This window comes from Drosophila gunungcola, unplaced genomic scaffold, assembly GCF_025200985.1.
Source record: "Drosophila gunungcola strain Sukarami unplaced genomic scaffold, Dgunungcola_SK_2 000095F, whole genome shotgun sequence".
Lineage (NCBI taxonomy): Eukaryota > Metazoa > Arthropoda > Insecta > Diptera > Drosophilidae > Drosophila > Drosophila gunungcola.
The window spans coordinates 151,538-171,485 of NW_026453257.1; the positions used below are offsets into that span (position 1 = coordinate 151,538).

At 35.8% G+C, this 19,948-nt stretch overlaps 2 protein-coding genes across 6 annotated transcripts in view; one reads left to right on the forward strand and one right to left on the reverse strand.

The window, feature by feature from the left end:
* Positions 1–19,948, forward strand: part of LOC128265124 (uncharacterized) — a 190,890-nt gene that overhangs the window by 137,672 nt on the left and 33,270 nt on the right. For 3 of the 5 annotated variants that reach the window (XM_053000946.1, XM_053000948.1, XM_053000945.1), the window contains one exon: positions 12,007–12,061. The exons of the other annotated variants lie outside the window; for them this stretch is intronic. The gene's annotated coding sequence lies outside the window, so the exon portion shown is untranslated. The remainder of the gene's footprint in view (positions 1–12,006; positions 12,062–19,948) is intronic. 5 annotated transcript variants of the gene reach the window in all.
* The window catches only part of LOC128265129 (uncharacterized), a 175,897-nt gene that overhangs the window by 110,038 nt on the left and 45,911 nt on the right, over positions 1–19,948 (reverse strand). The window lies entirely within an intron of this gene.

Sequence of the window (19,948 nt, forward strand, 5' to 3'; positions counted from 1 at the left end):
CCTGCTTTGCTTGATCGAAGCCAAATTGAAAACCAAACATTGAAATCCCCACGTTCACTCATTCACTCATTCAGTCAGTCACTCAGTCAGTCAGGCATTCAGAAATTTAGTCAATGAGTCAAGGTCAGAGTTTTGTAAACTTTGAGCGTGTCGAACGAGAAACAAAACAAAACTGCATTGCAATGTGGGTGAAGAAAATAATAATGATTTCTGTGCGAAGATAATAATAACGATGGTTATATGGAGAATGGTAAACAGAGTGTTACCTCTTGCCAGAAAAAAAAGAAGCAGATTTTCAAGTATGCGCAGGGCAACAGCGCATTGAAAACAGAAAACTAAAGTTAAATGTGATAAAATGTTATTGAAATGTCAGTTCAATGAGTTTTGGTGAGATGATGGCCTCAAAGTGCGTAGAACTGACAAAGTGATCACTTGACTTTGGTCGCTTGCTCCGGTTATGACAGATTTATGGGGCACTGCCAATGAGTTGTGGGCATTTAGCATTTAGCTGCACTTGCAATATACATTTTTTTTTTGTGCAAATGGCCGAAATGAAGGGTAGAAACCTGCCATGGATTTGTTTATTTTCAGGCCTAAATATTTTGCTTTACAAATATGGATTTTTGGTTTGTTTATTTTCAGATTTTAATAATAGGCTTAAAAAATATGGATACTGCCAAAAAGTATTTTTGCACTATAAATATTTTAGAGCTCATGCGTTAAATTAGCTTAAAATTAAGTCTATCCTAGTAATTTAAATTTGGTTGTTCTTTCCTCACAGGCTTCAAAATTCAGATAAACACGAAGAACCTGCTAATTTCCATATATTAAATTTCCATATATTACATTATTAAATAGTTGTATAGTCTTTGTTCAGATCAACCCTCTGACTATCCAACTGTCAAGTCCCCAGCTAATTATCCTCAATCACAAGAGGGTGAAAATCTCGGAAAATCTGGAAAATTCCACGTCAACATGGAACATGTCTCCGATTCCGATTCCAATTGCCAATTGTCAACCCTCGTCTTGGCTGACTTTTTTTGTCCGTATCCCAGCTCAGCTCGCCTTTTGTTTTCCGCTTTCTTCCCCCGCTGTTTCCAATTTCCCCTTTTCGAAGTGGAGTGGCGTGGAGTGCCTTTGTTTTCATTGTCGCCTCACAATTGATACATTGATAAATGATGTTGCCGACTCTCGGCACTCGACGCCCGACACCCGACGCTAATTTTGTGTGACAAACAGTTACATGTCAATCCTCCTGTTACCTCCTTGCGACCATAGATCCATGGATCCTTGAGCAGAGCTCCCTGGCGAGTCCTTGGTCCTTGAACGGCTTGGGGAGTGCCCGGAGTGCCGCCCGATTACCATTTGTTGTTGGGTGTGTGGGGTCTTTCGGTTTATTATGTAGTAGCAAAACAGTATGATATATTTAATAGTTAAAATTTTAAAAATTAAAAATGCTCAAAACATTTAAATGAAACGTTGTTTTTTTCAAAATATAAACATACTTAAAAGAAACTTAAAATTTGGTTATATAATTGATAACATATTTTAAACCAATTCCAATAGAAAAATTATAGATAGGTTTTTTTTTAATTTAAAACTAAATTATTCCATACTTAAAACTAGAAATGAAAGTGTAACATACTAAATACTTAAAGCTGCCTTATTTAAAAAAAAACACATTTGGATTAGCGATAGAAAAAAAAGAGTATTTATTAATGCCCTTTCCAGGGTATTTGCAGGTTCGTCGACTTAAACCCCTAACGTTGAAAGCTCATAATGCCTGCTTGACATGCGATATCCTTGCAATAGCAACAGCAGGGGTGGCTAATCTATACCCACTTCCTTCCCCAAATTGATGTTAATTCGTGCGGAATACAAACGGCCAGAGCAATTAAAACACTATTAGGGACTTCGAAACTAAAGTCCGCTCCGAAATGATTACTGTGCCTTAGGCATATATAACTTAATTTGGGGGCGATGATGAACTTTGCCCTTCTCAGCGATTGTGGTCGTGATCGAGATCAGGCACGGAGGCAGTCACTGGGGTCCTTTGCAACTGGGCCGTCCGAAAGAGATTCTGCTGCTTGGCAAGGACCTACATGTGGCGATGCAGTTCCACGGGCAATCAAACTTCATCTAAATCCGGTGGCACATGTACGTAGCGAGCCAAATAGCCGAATGTGTACGCGAATTGACTTGTGGCACGAGGATTGCTCCAATGGATCGTACGCAGCCCTCTGGCCTCGTACGGTACTTAAAATCGCTGGCACCAAGGCCAGTTGGTAGCGACCACCGCTCCTACTTGGTTAACAAAACTTTCGCAATAAACTGCTAAACCTCCTGATTTTCATACCTGCTTTGTATCAAACGCTTCAAAGGTACCAATGCGACACCCAAGAACAACAGCAGAATGGATAAAACCAGGCAAATTGCATTTAGCGAGATTGCAGACATCTCAACTGGTGTTTGTTTGGCTTGTGACTAGTAAATGTTATGATATTGTTGATGGAGGGGAAGTATGGGGACGAGGAAGATGTGGAAACGGAGAATTTCTGAGTGTAGTCTTGTCAACGTCGACGTCACTATAAAACAAAATAACACAATGAAAGAATTGTTTATTGGCTAAGTCACGATGTCAGCAGGTGCTCATCATCTACACTTTGTTCAGCTAATTAATAAGCTTTTTGTGGTATCCCCTTTTATATGATAAATTCGTTGGGTATGCTGTTTTACAAGTTATGTAAACTTTTTAACCCATAAATATGTGCTAACTCCATGAATCCATGCAGTATTACTTTTAAGACAATTTTATTCTTTAGCTTTACTTAACCAATAGTAACTCTAAAGAATAAATTTTACAAAGAATATAACATTACATTTATAAATATAAATAAATAGGTATCGTTACATCAACTTAAAAAGTGATCAAGATAATTTATGGCAGCTTATTTGTGTTCTTCTTTTAACTCTTTTATTTTCTAGTTCAAACAATAAAATATTTTCAAAACGAATGGTAAAGAGTAACGCCTAGTCTAAACTATTTTACCTAAGCTTTGCCTAATTGCTGTGCATAATTTCTGGCGGTCGCTCATCCGCAAAATGTATTTGGTGATTATGGGAACCTGCGGCAATAGTATACCTACTTGCTGACCGATCTGACTGATCATATAATATACATTCAACAATAACGATGATGAGTAGCACATTTGGCCCGGTCGAAAATGAAAATAACAAGTATACCATACCCATCCGGAAGTGGGTGGGCAGGTCGATTATTTGATGGTTTTCATGGTTAGTTTGAGCGCTTTCCGCCAGAGTGAACCTTCAGAGGATTACCATAGCGTCAAGCGGAGAACACAGATTACTCATATTTATTTGTGCTGGGTATTTATATTTATATTCATGCTTATATTTATGGCCGTGTGTGTCGGTTATTGAATTTGCCATCCAACTCCCCACGCAGCCCAACTTTTCTGCCGCAGATTATTCATTAATTTCGTATATGTTTTGTCAGCTTTTTTTTTTTTTTTTGTTTTTTGTTTTATTGTTAATTTTTTTTTGTCCAAATCAATTATCGAGAGGAGTTCTTGCTGTTCACAATTTCAATTTGAATTCCCTCGATTCGTTTGTTGTAAGTGTTTGTTGTTGTCGCGATAAATAGAGAAATAATTATAAATAATAAAGATGGAGATGAAGATGAAGGGGTTGTGAAAAGCTGACATCATGCGCTAACGAAAAGTTTGCCAAGTCGAGCGATCTCTATATAAGTTCAGAAACTATTCTCAAAGTCATTGGAACAAATGAAAAACTTGGAAAAATTATGTGTTAACCGAAAGTAATCAGAGAGGGTTTTCAAGTATAAGAAACATTTGGTTCAGTTCAGAAAAGGATCTGAAATTTGTTGCAAAAAAACAATTTATTTATTAATATTTTTTTTAACAACTTTGAAGTTTTATATCATTGTTAACTCCCTTATATAAAATAAAACAATAATAATAGATTTATACCACAATATTATTAATATAGTAATTTTTATTGTGAATATAAAAATGCTACAGAAAGTTAAGGTGCAACTAATATAAACACTTTAAAACTGATATAAATTGTAAGATTTAAAGTCACATATGATTAAAATATTAAATAAATGTAAAACATTTCAAATTTTGTTGTGGCTTCAAAATACAGAACATCCTAAAAACAATAGGAATTGGTAGGCATGAGCAAATAATCCGCGACGCTAAAGATTTGGATAAAGAAAAACCATCAAGAAATACCAAGGAAAAGAACCCAAAAATCCAAGGAGAAAAAGAGAACCTACCAAAAAGCAATCAAACATAATCCGAGTTTAAGAAGCGATCGGAGTTGACCCCAACGCGCGGAGGCAAATTACAAATCTCCCAAGTACGGAGTTAAAAGATACAAAACTTAAAGCGCTTTCAATGCCCCCGCCCCAGGCATCAACCTCAAATCAACTCACAAATCTCAGGCGGTTTTTTTTATTTCGAAGTTTCTTGAACCTTCGCAGGCGGAAGTGGCGGCACTTATGACTCACATATCTGATGGTTTTGGGTAGCTCAGCCTCCAGGTGGTGAGCTTATGTGGTGAAGACCCAATTTGTCCACAGGGAATATATGTGCATTTGATATTGTAATAAATATTTAATCTTAATAGGATTTAGGATTATAATAGAATACGTTGGTCTAGAAATTTAAATCGATGAAATCCTCCATAGATGAGTTTTTTTATTCAGAAAATAAAACTTAACATAAGTGTAATCTAAGTTTTTAACCAGTTTTTTTATTTCTATTTTATTTTGCATCTTTAATTACTTTATATTGAAGATATAATATAAACAAAGCCAACAAGATATTAAACTAAAAATTTTTTTTAGATTTATAGATTAAAGCAATAGTCTTTGTTTGATTTGACAATAAAATATTCGTACATTTTCTATTTCTATTTTAATATAATAATAAACATAAGCGGAATTCGGCGAAAATGAATATAAAAGTGTAACACATCTTGTTGATATTAAACCCAAAGATACGAAAAATTAAAATATACATTTCAACGGCAATTATTAAATTTAAACCGAGCTGTTTTGTACCTGCGTAGAAATGTAAAAGACCCCAAATTAATGTCAAGTTCGGGGAGTGGCATCCATTTAAAGCAGCTTCTCCCATTTCCCAGCAACGCCTCTTTTCTACACCCACATCTGGGCAGTCCACTTCGCTTAATGAATGCGCCAAGCACGCGTTGGAATGTAAATCCGAATCCAAATCGGCGTCCGAATTGAATGATGTCTGTTGTGTGTATATTTCCAAACTGCCGCCAGCCCTGTCATAAATTCATTTTCGATGGCGCCCACGCCTGATAAATTTGAAAAGTGAAGGAGTTTTGAGGTGCGAGATGAGACTGAGATGACTGACAATCGCATTTAGATGTCAGAAAAAACTATTTTTAATTTCTCACCTCGCCGTGTTTTACGAGGGCAGGGAAATAATGCTTCCAGAAAGAGGGCAAAACTTTGAGCCTAAGAGTGGCAGCAGTGGAAAATTATACCCAGCTGGTCCCAAAATTAACAGTTATTTCTGTGTTTGGGTGGGAAAGAACTTTCCCCACGATAATGAAAAAAAAAGAAATAAGATTAAAATAACCAAATCATATTTGAATAACAATAGGTTATTGCCTATTGATTTGATGAGCTGAAGATATGTGACCGAAATCCTTACTTTTAGCCAAAGCCAATTGAGTTGTGCCTGAAATCTTTATAAATGATAGGGCTTAATCATGGACAACAATTTTTCAATTAATTATTGAGTATAACAAATAAAATGGTTTTATAAATTGTCGTAATTCCAAATGTTATAAAAGAAATTTGACAATTTTGAAACGTCGTAATTGAGACCCTAATGAAACTTAAGAATTTGCTGTTCAGGAATAAATAATACAACATGTAAGGTAACTTCAAAATTATCAAAACAATACTTTCTTAATTTTCATATAACAAATTTATTACAAAAATGCAAAAAAAGTCCGCGATCGCGCAATTCATATTTTGATAAACACTGTTCACGTTGCTCACATGCGCGGCAGTTTCCTATTTTCTTGCCAATTAAATTTCTTTGACCCATTTCCCGGAGCAACTCAACTCGGTGGAATGGCGGAAAAGTGCAAATGGCTTATGGTGGATGGTTGGGGAGGAGTAAAGTTATGTGTGCCACTGGAGCCGCCTTTGCAAACTCAAACAAAACATCCTCTCTCGTTGGCTGTCGCTGTTTCCTGTTGTCCTGTGTTGTCTGCAAATGAAAATATAAAAATGGAATTAAGCACACCAGCATCAAAAAGAATGAAATAAGTTAAGTGGGGTATATAATTTATTTTTGGTGCACTTAAAGATGGAAAAATGGGCAAAAGAGCCAGAACATCAAAACAAAGTTAAAGTATCCCAAAAGTGTTCGTCTATCGGGAAAAGGACCAAGGGGATATATTTTGAATGTTGTGTTCGTCTTGCACCCTTACTCGAATTCACATTCCAAACCTCTAAAGTCAAGTCAACTGAAATGCGACGATTATATTGTTACATTTCTGGATTAATTATTTAGCAATGTTTGTAAGCTTTTAAAATTAATAAGCCCTGCTTTTGGGCTCGAATTTGCTGAGCTTCGTTTTTTTTTCACTGGACCGAGTTACCTTTGCTGAGAAGTTATGGAAAAATACTTATATAAGTATTAAATAATTAACAATAAAATAAGTCGTATTGACTAGTTAAAGTTTAATGCTGAACTAATTACAAAATTCAATTTTAAAAAACCAAAAGTGCTATGATCTTCAGTAAGTTTTGCCTTACTTGTTTCCAATGGTGTTTTATTAATTGTGCTACTTGATCCCTAGTCTGTGATTATTATGATTAATCTGCCTCATATGGCGCACAAATCGGAGGACAATAAGCCCATAAGCATATGGCATATGGTGGTTTGGTGGTGGTGCTGCTGTTGCTGCTTCTGTTAATTTTTCGTGCCGACAGGACCTTAATCATCATCTCGCTAGCCATCTCTTTCCGCCCCTCACTCGTCTGCTTCACTCGCTGTCTCTTTCTGTCTGTCAGTCAGTCAGCGAATGTGTTTTGAATTATAGCGCTGTAAATTCAAAAAGGATGATAATGCTCCCCTTGCGCTCAGCTCAAGCGAAAAAGATGGCAAAACAAAGGGATATTGTGACAAGGATTTATTAGTGTGAAGGGTGGGGTGCAGCAGCAGCAGTAGAAGGACCATTGTCCATTGTCTTTTCTTTCCTGGGGTGGATGTGGATTATGAAGCAGGAAGCAGAGAAAAGGGGATGAGAAGGTCGTGTCAAAGTGCAATTATTGCTCATTGCAACAAGGCCTGCCCTCACGACATTTGGCACTTGGCATTCAATCAGCTTTTTCTCAAAAGCCACCTTAAAGTTTCTCAGCCGGGAAATCGGATCTTGGCAGCCAATTAGGCGGGTGTTAGGTTACCTACCTTTTCCATCGAAAACCCTTTATTACCACCTACTACCCCAAAAACGGCGAGAAGGGAGCAAACTTCGAGCAATTTGCTTAATGGCTTTGGTTATAAGCAGGCAGGACATGGCTGGCTACTAGTGCTAGGAACGACGATCTTTTTAGCCGAGAATAATGGGCCAAATCTGCTGCTGCTGCTGCTGCGAAAAGTTTTATTGCAATTGCCAAATTAATTTGCCTGCCAGAAGTTTGCACAAGAGAATGAAAAGGAGAGCCAAAAACACAGCACAGAAGCGAAGCCACACAAATGTGCGTTCATTAATTTAATTTTTCATTAAAGAAAAGCAAACGCCGCCGCAGGGGCCAAATGAAAAATGTCATAAAACCGCCTCTTAAATATATAAAAAAAAAAGTAGGGAGCAGCCGAAAAAGGCCGTCGCACGAACAACATTCAAATTATTCGAAGCGGAAAAAAGGGAAAAGGTGGGCAAATGACGGAGAGGTAACACCTTTTATTTTAATATTTCGGTCATTAAAAAACGTTTCACAGCAGCCGGCGACTTGAGTGTTCTCGGTTTCATGTCCGAATTTGATTTCGAGCATTATACCATGATGGCCAAACAAAAGCAAATCTCTATGCAGACCCAATAAAACAAATCGTTGCACCCAACAATTTCAACAAAAAGCAATAACCTTTAACGCTGGCGAAAAGAAATTAAGGATAAACTTCAAATGCAAAAAAAGAGTGGGGGAAGGAAATTATTGAAAGATCAGTCGAATGTGGAAATACCCTGCCATATTTTAAACTTTAAGATTTTCATACAGACATAACTAAAATGTCTAAAGATTCAAATGTATAAATATTTTTATGGTTTGTCAGTTTTATATATTTCAACTATTGTGGAGTTTTTTTTTTGTTTTTTATTGTATTTGACAAAAGTTGGATTGGTTTGTTATTACTAGCACTTCAAAAAACGTGTTTCTAATGTCTATAATACAACTGAAATCAAAACTTCCTTGATTGCATATTGAATTTCTTAAGGATTACATTTTTCTCCTACGGAATTACCTTGAAGGACTTTACATAAATGCTCCTCTCCATCAAAACCATTCTAACCAAAATGAGAACCAACAAAAGTAGCGCCAAACAATTAGGTCTAAACGCTTTTATAACACCGTAACGAAACAGGGGTCCAAAATAAAAAAAAAAGTCAAGTCAAGATTGGGCAAGGCCTTCAGATTAATGGTAGAGTGCAATTTTTACGATTGTTGGCCAAGTTTTGTTCAAATAAAGTTACGCCGCCCAATGAGTTTTCTTAACGTGCTGATTTTCCCGCTTTTTCGCGCATTTGCAACGTTCCCGCCCCGCGGACATTCCATTCGTTTCTCTTTCACGAAATTTATGAAATTTCACCTTTCGGCCAAGCAATTTGCTCCATCTACATTCTTTATTAGCCGCCGCGGTTTACCAAGAGTTTTTCGGAGGGGGCAGGACTGAAAAATGTTTGAAAAGAATTTTGGCAAGGATCACGAAAAACACGAAACGGAACAAAGTTTTCCATTCTTGTTTAGCTCTGTTTGGTGCGGGTAAAAAACGAGGATCCAAAAAAAAAAACATGCATATAAACTTTGTCAATCTCTGAGAAAGATTTCGTTTGCGAAACGAATATTTCGCTATGCAGCCTTGGGAATCAAACAAAATAGTATAAAAAAGAAGAAATCAATTAGAATTATTCTCGCTAAAGATAAAATAAACTATTAAATTAAACAAGTTCATATTTAAATTAACAAAAAGAGATATTTCATTTAAGAATCGTAAAAAAAACCAGATGATATAATAAATTGATAGACACAAAAAAAAACCTACTAAATAATTTATAAAAAAAAAAACAAAAAAAAAAAATTAACCGGTAAAATTCTGGTAAACGTAAATAGGTTGACAATGGTGGTTAATATAACCTAAATAAAAACGCAATTATGGTAGAATGAAAAATAATTGTTAATTGAACAAAAGGACAATCAAGTAATTTAAGGAAATTGGATAAAACCCACATTTGTTGCTATCAAATCTTGATGTGTTTGTTTTAGCTTACCAATTTGGTTGACATTTTTGGAACAAAATTGCAAGGCAACATCATTTTAAGCCCATTTTTTTCCCCAAACCTTCACTCACATTTTGCAAAGACAGGGGAATTTAATAAATTCATCATCTTTCATTTAGTCTGCTACACTGCTCGAAAAAAAACAAGATCTTTCGTGAAGAATGGAAATCATAAAAAACCAGACAACGTAACCAGGAGGATTTACAACAAGAAGAAATACAAAAAACGGGAAAAAAAAGAAAATCGTGACTGTCATTTCAACGAAGCGAAGCTATTTTTCATGACAAAGCAGCCGAAAAGGAAAACTCCTCCGTCTCATTTTCCGACATTAGAAAAGGGAGGAAAAGAAGGCATTCCAGCGTTAAAATACCTTTTACTGGCACATTACCTCCCCACCACCCACCCCCCATCCGATGTATTTTTTGGCCCGCCCCCAACTGAAAACCAAAATGCAGTCGACGTCGCTGCGTTTTTCATGAAATTATTACGACTTTGGAAATGGGGTCGTACAAAATGTCGTTACGTTGGCGGAACAAAGTTATATAGCGCCCCTACTACTGCTTTGCTCTGCTGTCCAGAGAGCTCGTTTTAGTTTTATTGTTGAGCATTTTTTTATTGTATCTGCGGAAAATGTTTGGAAATTGGTTAGAGTTGAAAGAGGAACATTAAGCCACAGCAAAGAGTTGAGCCAGGAGGGGTGTCTGTAATCATATTACGAATTTAAAGACCAAACCCAGTCACTTGATTAAGGGCCTTTGGAAAATAACAAAAACCCAAAAAGTGTGTAAATATTTCTTCATTTATGTGTTGCTGCGATCTTGACCTAATTACAAATTAAAAATCTCTGGGTATTTTTTACCTTATCAAATACTATATTTCTTTTTGGCTTCCTTGGCATCATTTAGAGAGAACCTAAATGTGGAGAAAGTAAGGCTCAGATTTGGAAAGAATTCCCACGATTTTGGGGGTCGTCAACCAACTAATGCACTTTATGATCTCCCATTTATGGTCTTGAAAATAAGTTGACTTTGAGAAAAAGCTTTTTTAGTGATTTAAAAAAGGTTACAATCAATCCATTTTATGGATAAATTTGGTGAGAATTTCAACGAGCTTTTAATGACTAATAAACTGAGAATTGTGTGAGAAAAGCTTATCAAAATTCTTTTGATCCCAACATATTTTAAAAAGATAAATATGCTAATAATCTTAGCTAAGTTTTCTTTTAATATTGATTTTGATCTTGACCTAAATGTACATTATGGGATGATCAGTTATTTACCATTTCCGGTAGAGAGCTTCTCACGCACCTGCTGATCAACTGACCCACTTGATCCGATTAAAAAAAAAAGAAAAAGAAGAAAAAAACGTCTGTTCAATATTCTTAGCGTCTAGACGGGCGAAGAAAACTGTCACTGCCTCCAGCAGGCTGTCTCTTTCTGTCCGGCTCTGTGACTCTCTTTCTGATGTCAGATCTTTGTCACACACACGCGTTAAGATCGCATTAAAAGTCCATAAAAAAGAAGCGACGACGCATTACTTTTATTTTTACGTCGGCGGCAGTCGTTGTATGTGGAGTATCTACTATATATAGAGCTATGACATTTTCGCTGCGACTCTCCTTTTTTTTTGGCTGCTTTCTCGCATCATCATCATCATCACCATCAACGTCTCGTCGTCTCGTCGTCTCGTGATGAAGGCCATCAAAAATCTAATAAGCGTGATATAATTGACATTTAAGCAAAGCGCACGCACATAGACAATGGACTTGGTTTTGGTTTTTGGTTTTGGTTTTGAAGTTTGAGTTGTTGTGTTTTGAGTTGGCCTGTGGACCACAGAACAAACCGCAGTCTCCCCCCATATATATATATATATATACTCCCCCGATTTTGTAGGCCAAGTGGTTGACTGAGAATCATGACAGATGACCGCACGTACATTTCAAGTTTCCACATTTCACGAGCGTCGGAACCGCGACCAAGATACTTACACATTGTCCAGGAAAAAAAGATCGTTCTCCTCCGTTTCTGGGTCATGAACCAAAAAAAAAAAAAAATGAAACAACACAAATGTAAAATAATGAGTTTTATTCTCTGGTAAAGATGCTCATTCGCATTCTTGCCACCACTCATTCTTTTTGGCACCTGTTTTTAGTTAGAAGTAGAAAAAGGGCGACGTGATGGGCATGCAGATCAACTATTGGGTAATGATAGCGCTGGATTAGGTGGCCGTAAATCAGGTTTTAAGTTGAACATTACTAGTGAATACGAAATAGAGCAATGATCTCTAAGCTCTTTACTTACATTCCACTTGAAAATTTCTTTTTTACACACACTTCTTGCATCTATATATCAATCTCCATTGCTGCCAACATACCAACAACTAACTCTTAAACTTTTAATTCTTCCATTTCTGCAGATAAAACGGGAGTTGCAGCCTGGGCCATATATATCCAATGTCCACAATTTAAATGGTGAGTGCAAAATAGAGTGTGAAATGCATTTATAAAAGGCATGGCCCAACATCCCCCTTAAACTAAATTGCTTTCCAGCTCAGTTGGGTGTGGATATATTGGAGGCTGGATGGATGGATGAATGGGTTGGGGCTGGGGCTGTAGTGCTAGGCAGAGCGCAGGCCTTACCTATAAACCAAAATGAATGTCTGCAACTCGACCACCGCCCGTTGAGCTAAAAAAGTGGGGAAAAAGTGGGAAAAGGGTGGGAAAAGCAGGGGGCTACAGAACAGAATGGAAGTAAATGCAAATAGATGCCTCGCTTTTATAGACAGATGGACTGGTAAGCCCATGCAAAAAACAGCACACTGACTGCTACGTCATCAGGGGGTTAAAAAAAGGGGAGTGAAAGACCACCTTATCAGTATCGTCATTATAATCATCATCAAAATCATCTCGGTCTCACTATGCTTTCGCCAGCAATAAAACCAACTTTTTATACCTTTGCAGCAGTGGAGTATATATTAAAACTAGTCTTTCAGTTTTAAAGCATTTGGAACATAGCAACAATAATTGAAATATGTACACTTAAAATTTTACATATTCAAAAATAATATTTTAAAGTTTAGAATTGAAACAACATATAGTTGTCATGGGAAAGATACGACAACTAATAAGAAAATCGTCTTAGCTTCGTGTTTTTTTTAACTTATACGCATATAACTCAAGATATATGTTTTTATTGTTATTTATTAATATTCTTTTTACGATTTTTAAATTAAAATTAAAAAAATGTTTTGAAAAATTGTTTTAAATTCCATGGTGCTGATTGGGGTCACTTATTTGAAAAGGGGTAATTGAGTACTAATATAGAGCTGCTAGATTGATTTTAAATATTTAAAATAAATTACATGGATATTTTAGAACTAAGGACGTTAAGTTAATGAGTTAAGCATTTTGTGGTAATTACATGGGAATAATAACGCTCGAGATAATGTTATTTCTTATATTTGCCATGTTTGATATACCTAATTAGGGCAGTAGGGAAATTAGCTCCTGAAAACATTCCTTCTGATTATGAGGCCTCCCCGGCAGCTCTTCCCCCCTGAATTTCGCCTGGTCTCCTGCCATCACCATTACGCTGACCAAATATTGCCACAAGCTGTCAGCGGAATTCTCGTCGAGGGAGAGACATTGTGCAAAGCCAACTGTGCAATTATTTGCCCAACTAATAATTCACTTTAGTGTCTCATTCAGGGCAAATATTGGAGGAGTCTCTATCAAAGAGAGATAGAAAGATAGAGACAGAGACAGAGAAGGGAACGGAAGACATTTGCGATTGTCATTAGCGCAAAGAATGCGAATGCAATCTTCGGATATTTGGTAACCAACCAACCCACAAGATTCGCATCTCGAATTCCAATCATGTTTGGCCTTTTGATGGGGGACCCTCCAAGTTCCCGCGAAAATGTCAACAAAACATTAAGTTGTTAACTCTAAGCTGCTTGCCTATTTATTTACTAGGTTTTTTTTCTATACTGCTTTATTGCTGTGTTTTTCTCTGATTTTCTGTACTTTTAATTTGGCTGCCAAACGGCCTTGAATCTAAACAGGCGATTGATTCCCACAATGAGTTGAGCAAATTGTTTGCATTGAATACGGCGCGGCCTTTGTATGGCTTGGCCAGTTGAGCTTAATTGCTGCCAAATTGTTGGTTGGATTGGTTTTCGGTTAAAAAAAAAGGAATCTTTTCTTTCAATTTGCTTTGTAAAATGATTTTTTAATTTCTTAATAATTTAATAATAATCTTTAATAAATTAATAATAATTAATAACAATTCAATCAAAAAAAATAAATAAATAAATAAATACAACAAAATATGCCTTTATAGCCATGCAAACCATTTTCAATATAAATCATTTTTTCCGATTTTTAAGGCTTGTGCACACCTTAAATAAAAAAGCTTGGAAATTGTTGCTAATATATAATGTACAACATGGTATATATTAAATTACCATGGAAACTTTATCCCCTAATTTGATAATCACATTAGCAGATATTTAAAATTGAAACTCTGGGACTTCTTGAAATGTTTTCCTTTTCGTTGACAATCTCATTATGTTGGCCGCCTTAAAAATTGTTCATGTTGTTGGAAAGTCGCACGGGCGGCGTCATTCACCTTCGAATTAAAATCATGTTGCGTTTAGTGAAGCGGAAAAACCAGTAATTAAGTGTCTCGTCAACTTTTCGCTTTTCCCTGCTGCGGCCCCCAAAAACAAAATTCAGCCGACCCCGCGCGGACAATTTGTAATTGAAACTTTTATTTTCATTTTCATTTCCATTTTTGTTTTCTGTCATTGTTGACATGAAAAGATGGCTACGGTTGGTTGGTTGAACAACTCACCATGTTGCAAGTTGCTTATCATTTCGCTTCGATTTGATTTGATTTGGTTTGATATGTTTCATTGAAACGACAACGTCACAATTACATGCACTCTGCATTAGAGGTAATTTCTTACAATTCATGCTTCATGCTGCAATCGGGCAAACAGCAAAAAGCTTCGGCACGACGGAGTAATGGGTTTACAATCAGCTGAAATTGAGTTTCCATATCAATTGGAATTGAGGCGTGAAATGTAATTTAAAATTATGAGAAAGTTGTGAGTATGTCCACTTGGCAGCAGAATTAAATGCAATTTAAAGTTTTCATGAAAGAACTTCGTAATCGAAAGAATGTTATTTGAAGGTGAAGCCAAGGAGGTTAATTCTTGCTTAACATGTTGAGATTATAAGAGGATGATTGTAGCCAAATTACCTTGAAACCGAATCAAAGAGCATATTTACAAGGCTTTTATATATAAATATAACAAAATAAAAATAAGCCGAGAACCAGTGGAATTTAAAAATTAATTTTTTTTTTTATTAAACCAAGGCTGAACTAAATGTTATTATGACTACTATTTCTTCCCACGTTTCAATACCAAAAGCAATAATTCTCTATTGCCATCTCTTTCCCTGCTCCCTCTGCGCTCTCTCTCGTACCCATTCGCATTTGCCTACCTTGTCTTAAGTGAAGCAAAAACAAATTGTTCTCTGAAACCCGATGACAACCATTTTGATGTCATTGTCGCGTCGCCAGAGTCTCCGTTTCCCCCCTCGTTCACCGCCCCTCATTCCTTCCTTATTCAGCCCTTACTTTCCCCTTCAAATTGTAACTGCTAACTGGGTGCAGCGACTGGATCAGAAAGGGTTTGCTATCAGCTAATGAATGACATGCTATCCTAATGAATGACAAGCCATCATGCTCTTGCCTTTTGCTTTGCTGATGCACTGAAACAATATACTTGTTCTTATTTAGCTTGTTTTGACATTTTACATAATTGGGAGTTGATAAATATGTGCAGCAATAAGAACACTAAAATATTAATATAAAAATAAACAATATGTTTATCAACTGTTAAATAGAAATGGTAAACATATATGTACAATAGTAACAAAAACTTTTGATCTATACAAATAGTATTCGAATTTATTTATTTTATTTATTTATGAAAGTTATAGTGCTACAAGTTCAGCACAACTTTTTGTTAACGCACTTGTCAGACTATTATAACAGAAAAATTAATTACATTTTCCAAAATTAACAACATTGTATAATTAGAAAAGAAAAAAAAAAGATGGAGGAACAAGAATAAATAATTTTGAATTAGGAGTCTTAATTACAATTTGTATTTATAAATACCATTAATTTTTTTTTAATTTTTGTTTTTATGTTTTGTATTAAATGCCTTAAAAGCTCAAAGTTTTTTTTTCAGTAGAATTGGCAATTATAAAAGCCATTTTCTAGCAGTGTATCTTTGCTACCTGAGCAAATCAATGGCTTGGCTTAAACAAATGATGAAATACGATATTTGTCCTCGACGTTGCTTGCTCTTCCCATTGTAGCAGTTGTTTTTTTTGTTGCTGTTGCTGCTGCTGTTGCTGCTGGCATTGAAACTCGATCTGGAACTAACGGTTTTCACCTGCATCCCATGCACTCGAAGAAAACTATAATTGTGGGGAATATCACATTAACAGTTAACCGTCATTTCGTTGCGCAAATGCCAACTTAAACTTGTCAACGTCGGGATGAATATAAAGCACAATAAATTACACATACGCCGCATAAGCCAACAACCGCCAACTGGGCGGGCGGCCAGCAAAAAGTTGCCTGTAATGAACAAAAAATAATTAAAAATGCATTTTTCATTAAGGCATTAAATTGAACGGATGGAATGAAAGGGGCGAAGGGGCGACCGGCCATTCATTTATTTCATTTATCTTGGGGTTTCCCGAACTGGAACTGTGAATCGCGGACTGCAAACTGCAAACTGGACTGCAGCCCGCCAGTTCATTGATTACAATGCCGACATCGATCCTCGGAGATGGGGAAAAACTATTGAGGATGGTTCTGGGACTATCGTGTATGCTATTTAATCTAAAATCAGATATAGTATGGTGATTTTCTGGTCTTTTTAAGCTTGTGAAGTGTATTCTTAAATCTTGAATTATTATTTATAACTCTCTATATTGTTTAATGATTATTATATATGTTTTCTTGATTTATTCAGAAAGTATAATCAATTACTATTTTACTTTACAAAGAAATCATTTCATAAATTTACCTTACCCTAATTAGGTAAATTTATTTTAAGCTTATATATAAATTTTCAAAGCCAAAACGTTTTTGGTTTTAAGTTGAATATATGTTCTATATATTGGTTTTGATTTAAGCTTTTTAAGTTCTAAGTTCCCAAGTACTATTTTACTAAGTTTATTTATGGTTTTTTTCGGCTGCTTTTTTTTGAATTGGATAGTTATTTTTCCGATTAATTTCACAATTCCATGACTTCCGTAAGTCCATCGCTAGTCAACGAACGAGATGCCCTGGGAGTTGCGTTTTTGTCATTTTGAAATTATCATTAATGCCTCGAAGGATTGGTGCTGGATTAAGGGGGGCGGGGTGGAGGCCAAAAGTGGTGGAAGAGGCGGGAGAAGATGGTGTAGAATATGACCACTTCATTTTGCAAACAAACGGTGGTGCGGTGTCGGAAAAACGGGGGGAAAACCAACCGACAAGGAGAGAAAAAAAGGCTTGTGGCGCGTGACGGTCGGCTATTGAAACAATGCGCGGAAAAACGCGTGTAATTAAAACAATAAAAAGCGCCAACGACAACACTAAAGTAAGCAATAACAACAACAACAACAGCAACAACAAAAACAACAAGAACAACAATACCCAGCGGCAGAAGCCCAAACAAAATGTTCAGTTAAGTTTTAATTTTCACAAGTGTGAAAAATACTATTGAAAAAGCCGCTCGCGCCCATTTGCGAAAAACAAAGCGTGCCTCTGCCAACGATCCATTTCCGCCCAACAACAACAGCAACAAGAACAACAATTTAAAAAAAAAGAAGCCAGAACACCTAAAATGGCAAGCAAAAAACTTGACCTTTAAAATAAAAATGTTCCTTCCAAATGTTTTTACTTGCAAAGTAGTAAGGTCATGAATTTGATAATATTTGGTCATTTTCAAATAATAAATAAAGGATAATAAAATAAAGTCTATATTTATAGTTTTTTATACCATTGCAGAGGGTATTATAATTTCAGTCAGAAGTTTGCAACGCACTGAAGGAGACATTTCCGACCCTATAAAGTATAAATATTCTTGATCAGCATCACTAGGCGAGTCGACCTAGCCATGTCCGTCTGTCCGTCCGTTTCTACGCAAACTAGTCTCTCAGTTTTAAAGCTATCTGCATGAAACTTTCCCAAAAGTTGTCTTATCATATAGCTCCCATAGGAACAATCGGAAAAATAAATTTAAAAAAATTATAACTTTGGTGTTTTTTAAATTTTTTTTTTAGTTCTTCGAGATATAGTAATGGTTAAATATTTCAGAATTACGGTTTAAATTTCATCAAAATCGGACGACTATAGCATATAGCTCCCATAGGAACAATCGCTGCATTGGAGCTATCGAATAATTCAGCTGCACATCATCAGAGCTTCAATGTTTTTAAACATACACGCAAGCAAATCATAATTTAAACGTTTTAAAGAGTATTTAGTTTTTGAAAAAGCTGCAAGGGTATATGAACTTCGGCTTGCCGAAGTTTGTTTCCTTTCTTGTTTTGTATTCAATCAAATGAATAACAGAAAAGTCATATCGAACCCATTGAAAAAGTTTTTCTTTCAACAGGATAGAAGAGTACAAGCCAGACCACTTCAATTCCAAATAGTTAAAATAAGCGAACAAAAGACTTAAGTCGTTTGATCATTAAAACTAAGAAAGCAATAAAATGGAAATTGAATATGCTACGAATTTCCCAAAAAGGATCCTTAATTGAGCAGCATTACGGAAAGGATTGCAATGAAATTGAGTGGGAAGCCCAGAGCCTGATTGAAACACAATGGCGATATGTTTGACAATCTGCGCCCCACGCTCTTTGCAATTTTGTTTCTTTTTCCTTTTTTTTTTTTGTTTTTTTTTTAGCGATCGTGACGTGTGCCGAAATATAGCTTCAATTTACCACGAAATGTGGCAAGAAAAGTGAATGCCTCGCAGCCATTTCCCAGCTATACAATCTATATGTATGTATGTTTGTATATTGGAGCTTTCGATGACTTCGGCGATGAGGTTTCTAAGCCAAACGAAAACGACAAGATTTTGGGCAAGTCACTTTTAGTGTCAATTACGTGATGCTCATGTAACCGCTGAAAATCGGAAGTAGCCAAATGGTTGAAATTAATTTCCATCGGAGACAACTGCAATTTGCTTTTATTTATATTTTGTTTTTTTTTCATGTGAAGTAATCAAAGTAAATAAACTGATGAACATGAAAGAAATCAAACGGAAGAAACAGAAATGCCAATCATGCGCGCTAATAACAGAAACAACAACGAATCCTAAGACGATGGTTTACTATTCATATATGATGATGATGATGATGATAATACTGATGATAAAAAAGAAGACGCAGAAGAAGAAGAAGAAGCCGGCAAGATGAAGTTGTTATTAAAAAGCAGCAGAAATCAATTTAATGCAGTGCAATCAAAAGTTGAAATTGAAGTGCGGACAGCAAAGTTGAAAGTGCTTGAAACGCAATGGCTGAAATCATCTCAAGCAGCAGTTGACTTTGGATTAGTTGCATAAATCAGCAGTCGTCACTGACTTGAGTGACATAACACAAAAGACAGTGAAGACTCGGAAATGAATGACACCTGAAAGCGAGATGACTTTTAGGAACTCTCGGTGATGTGACAGTCATCTTTTATAGCCTCTCTACAATCAGCCAACTTTCTTTGACTTCTTTCGAAATGTGAATTTTAAGAGCTGATTCTTGTCTTTGTTTAAAAATGCATATTTTTAAGAGTTTTACGTTTTTTTCTCATCTACTTTAATCCCATTTGTTCCCTATTTACTAGCCATTTGTAGCATCTTTTGTCTGGCTTTTTATTCTTGCGAATCAATAAAGGCTTAATATGCTAAATGTCTTAAAATTGAATTCAGCTTGGCTTTTTGTGCTAGAGTAATAAGAACTTTTGTGGATACTTTATAGCTCTATTAGTTTTTGTTGCATCTATAGTTATTTCCAATTAAATTAAATATTATTAACTTTTAGGCTTACACAGAAATAATGAATTTTCTAATAAAGAGTGGCCTAGCACTGGAAATTAGTTTCAGTGTGACCAAAATCAATTATTCAAAGGAATTCTTATTTTTTACTTTTGCGTGCAACTATGGTAAATATTTCTAGAATTTGTGTGATTGATTTTAATGTCAGTTTAATAATGTTTTGAGCATTATTTGTGTATTTTGTAAATTATTCATTTAATTTATGTCTTATTCCATGAAGGAGGATTGT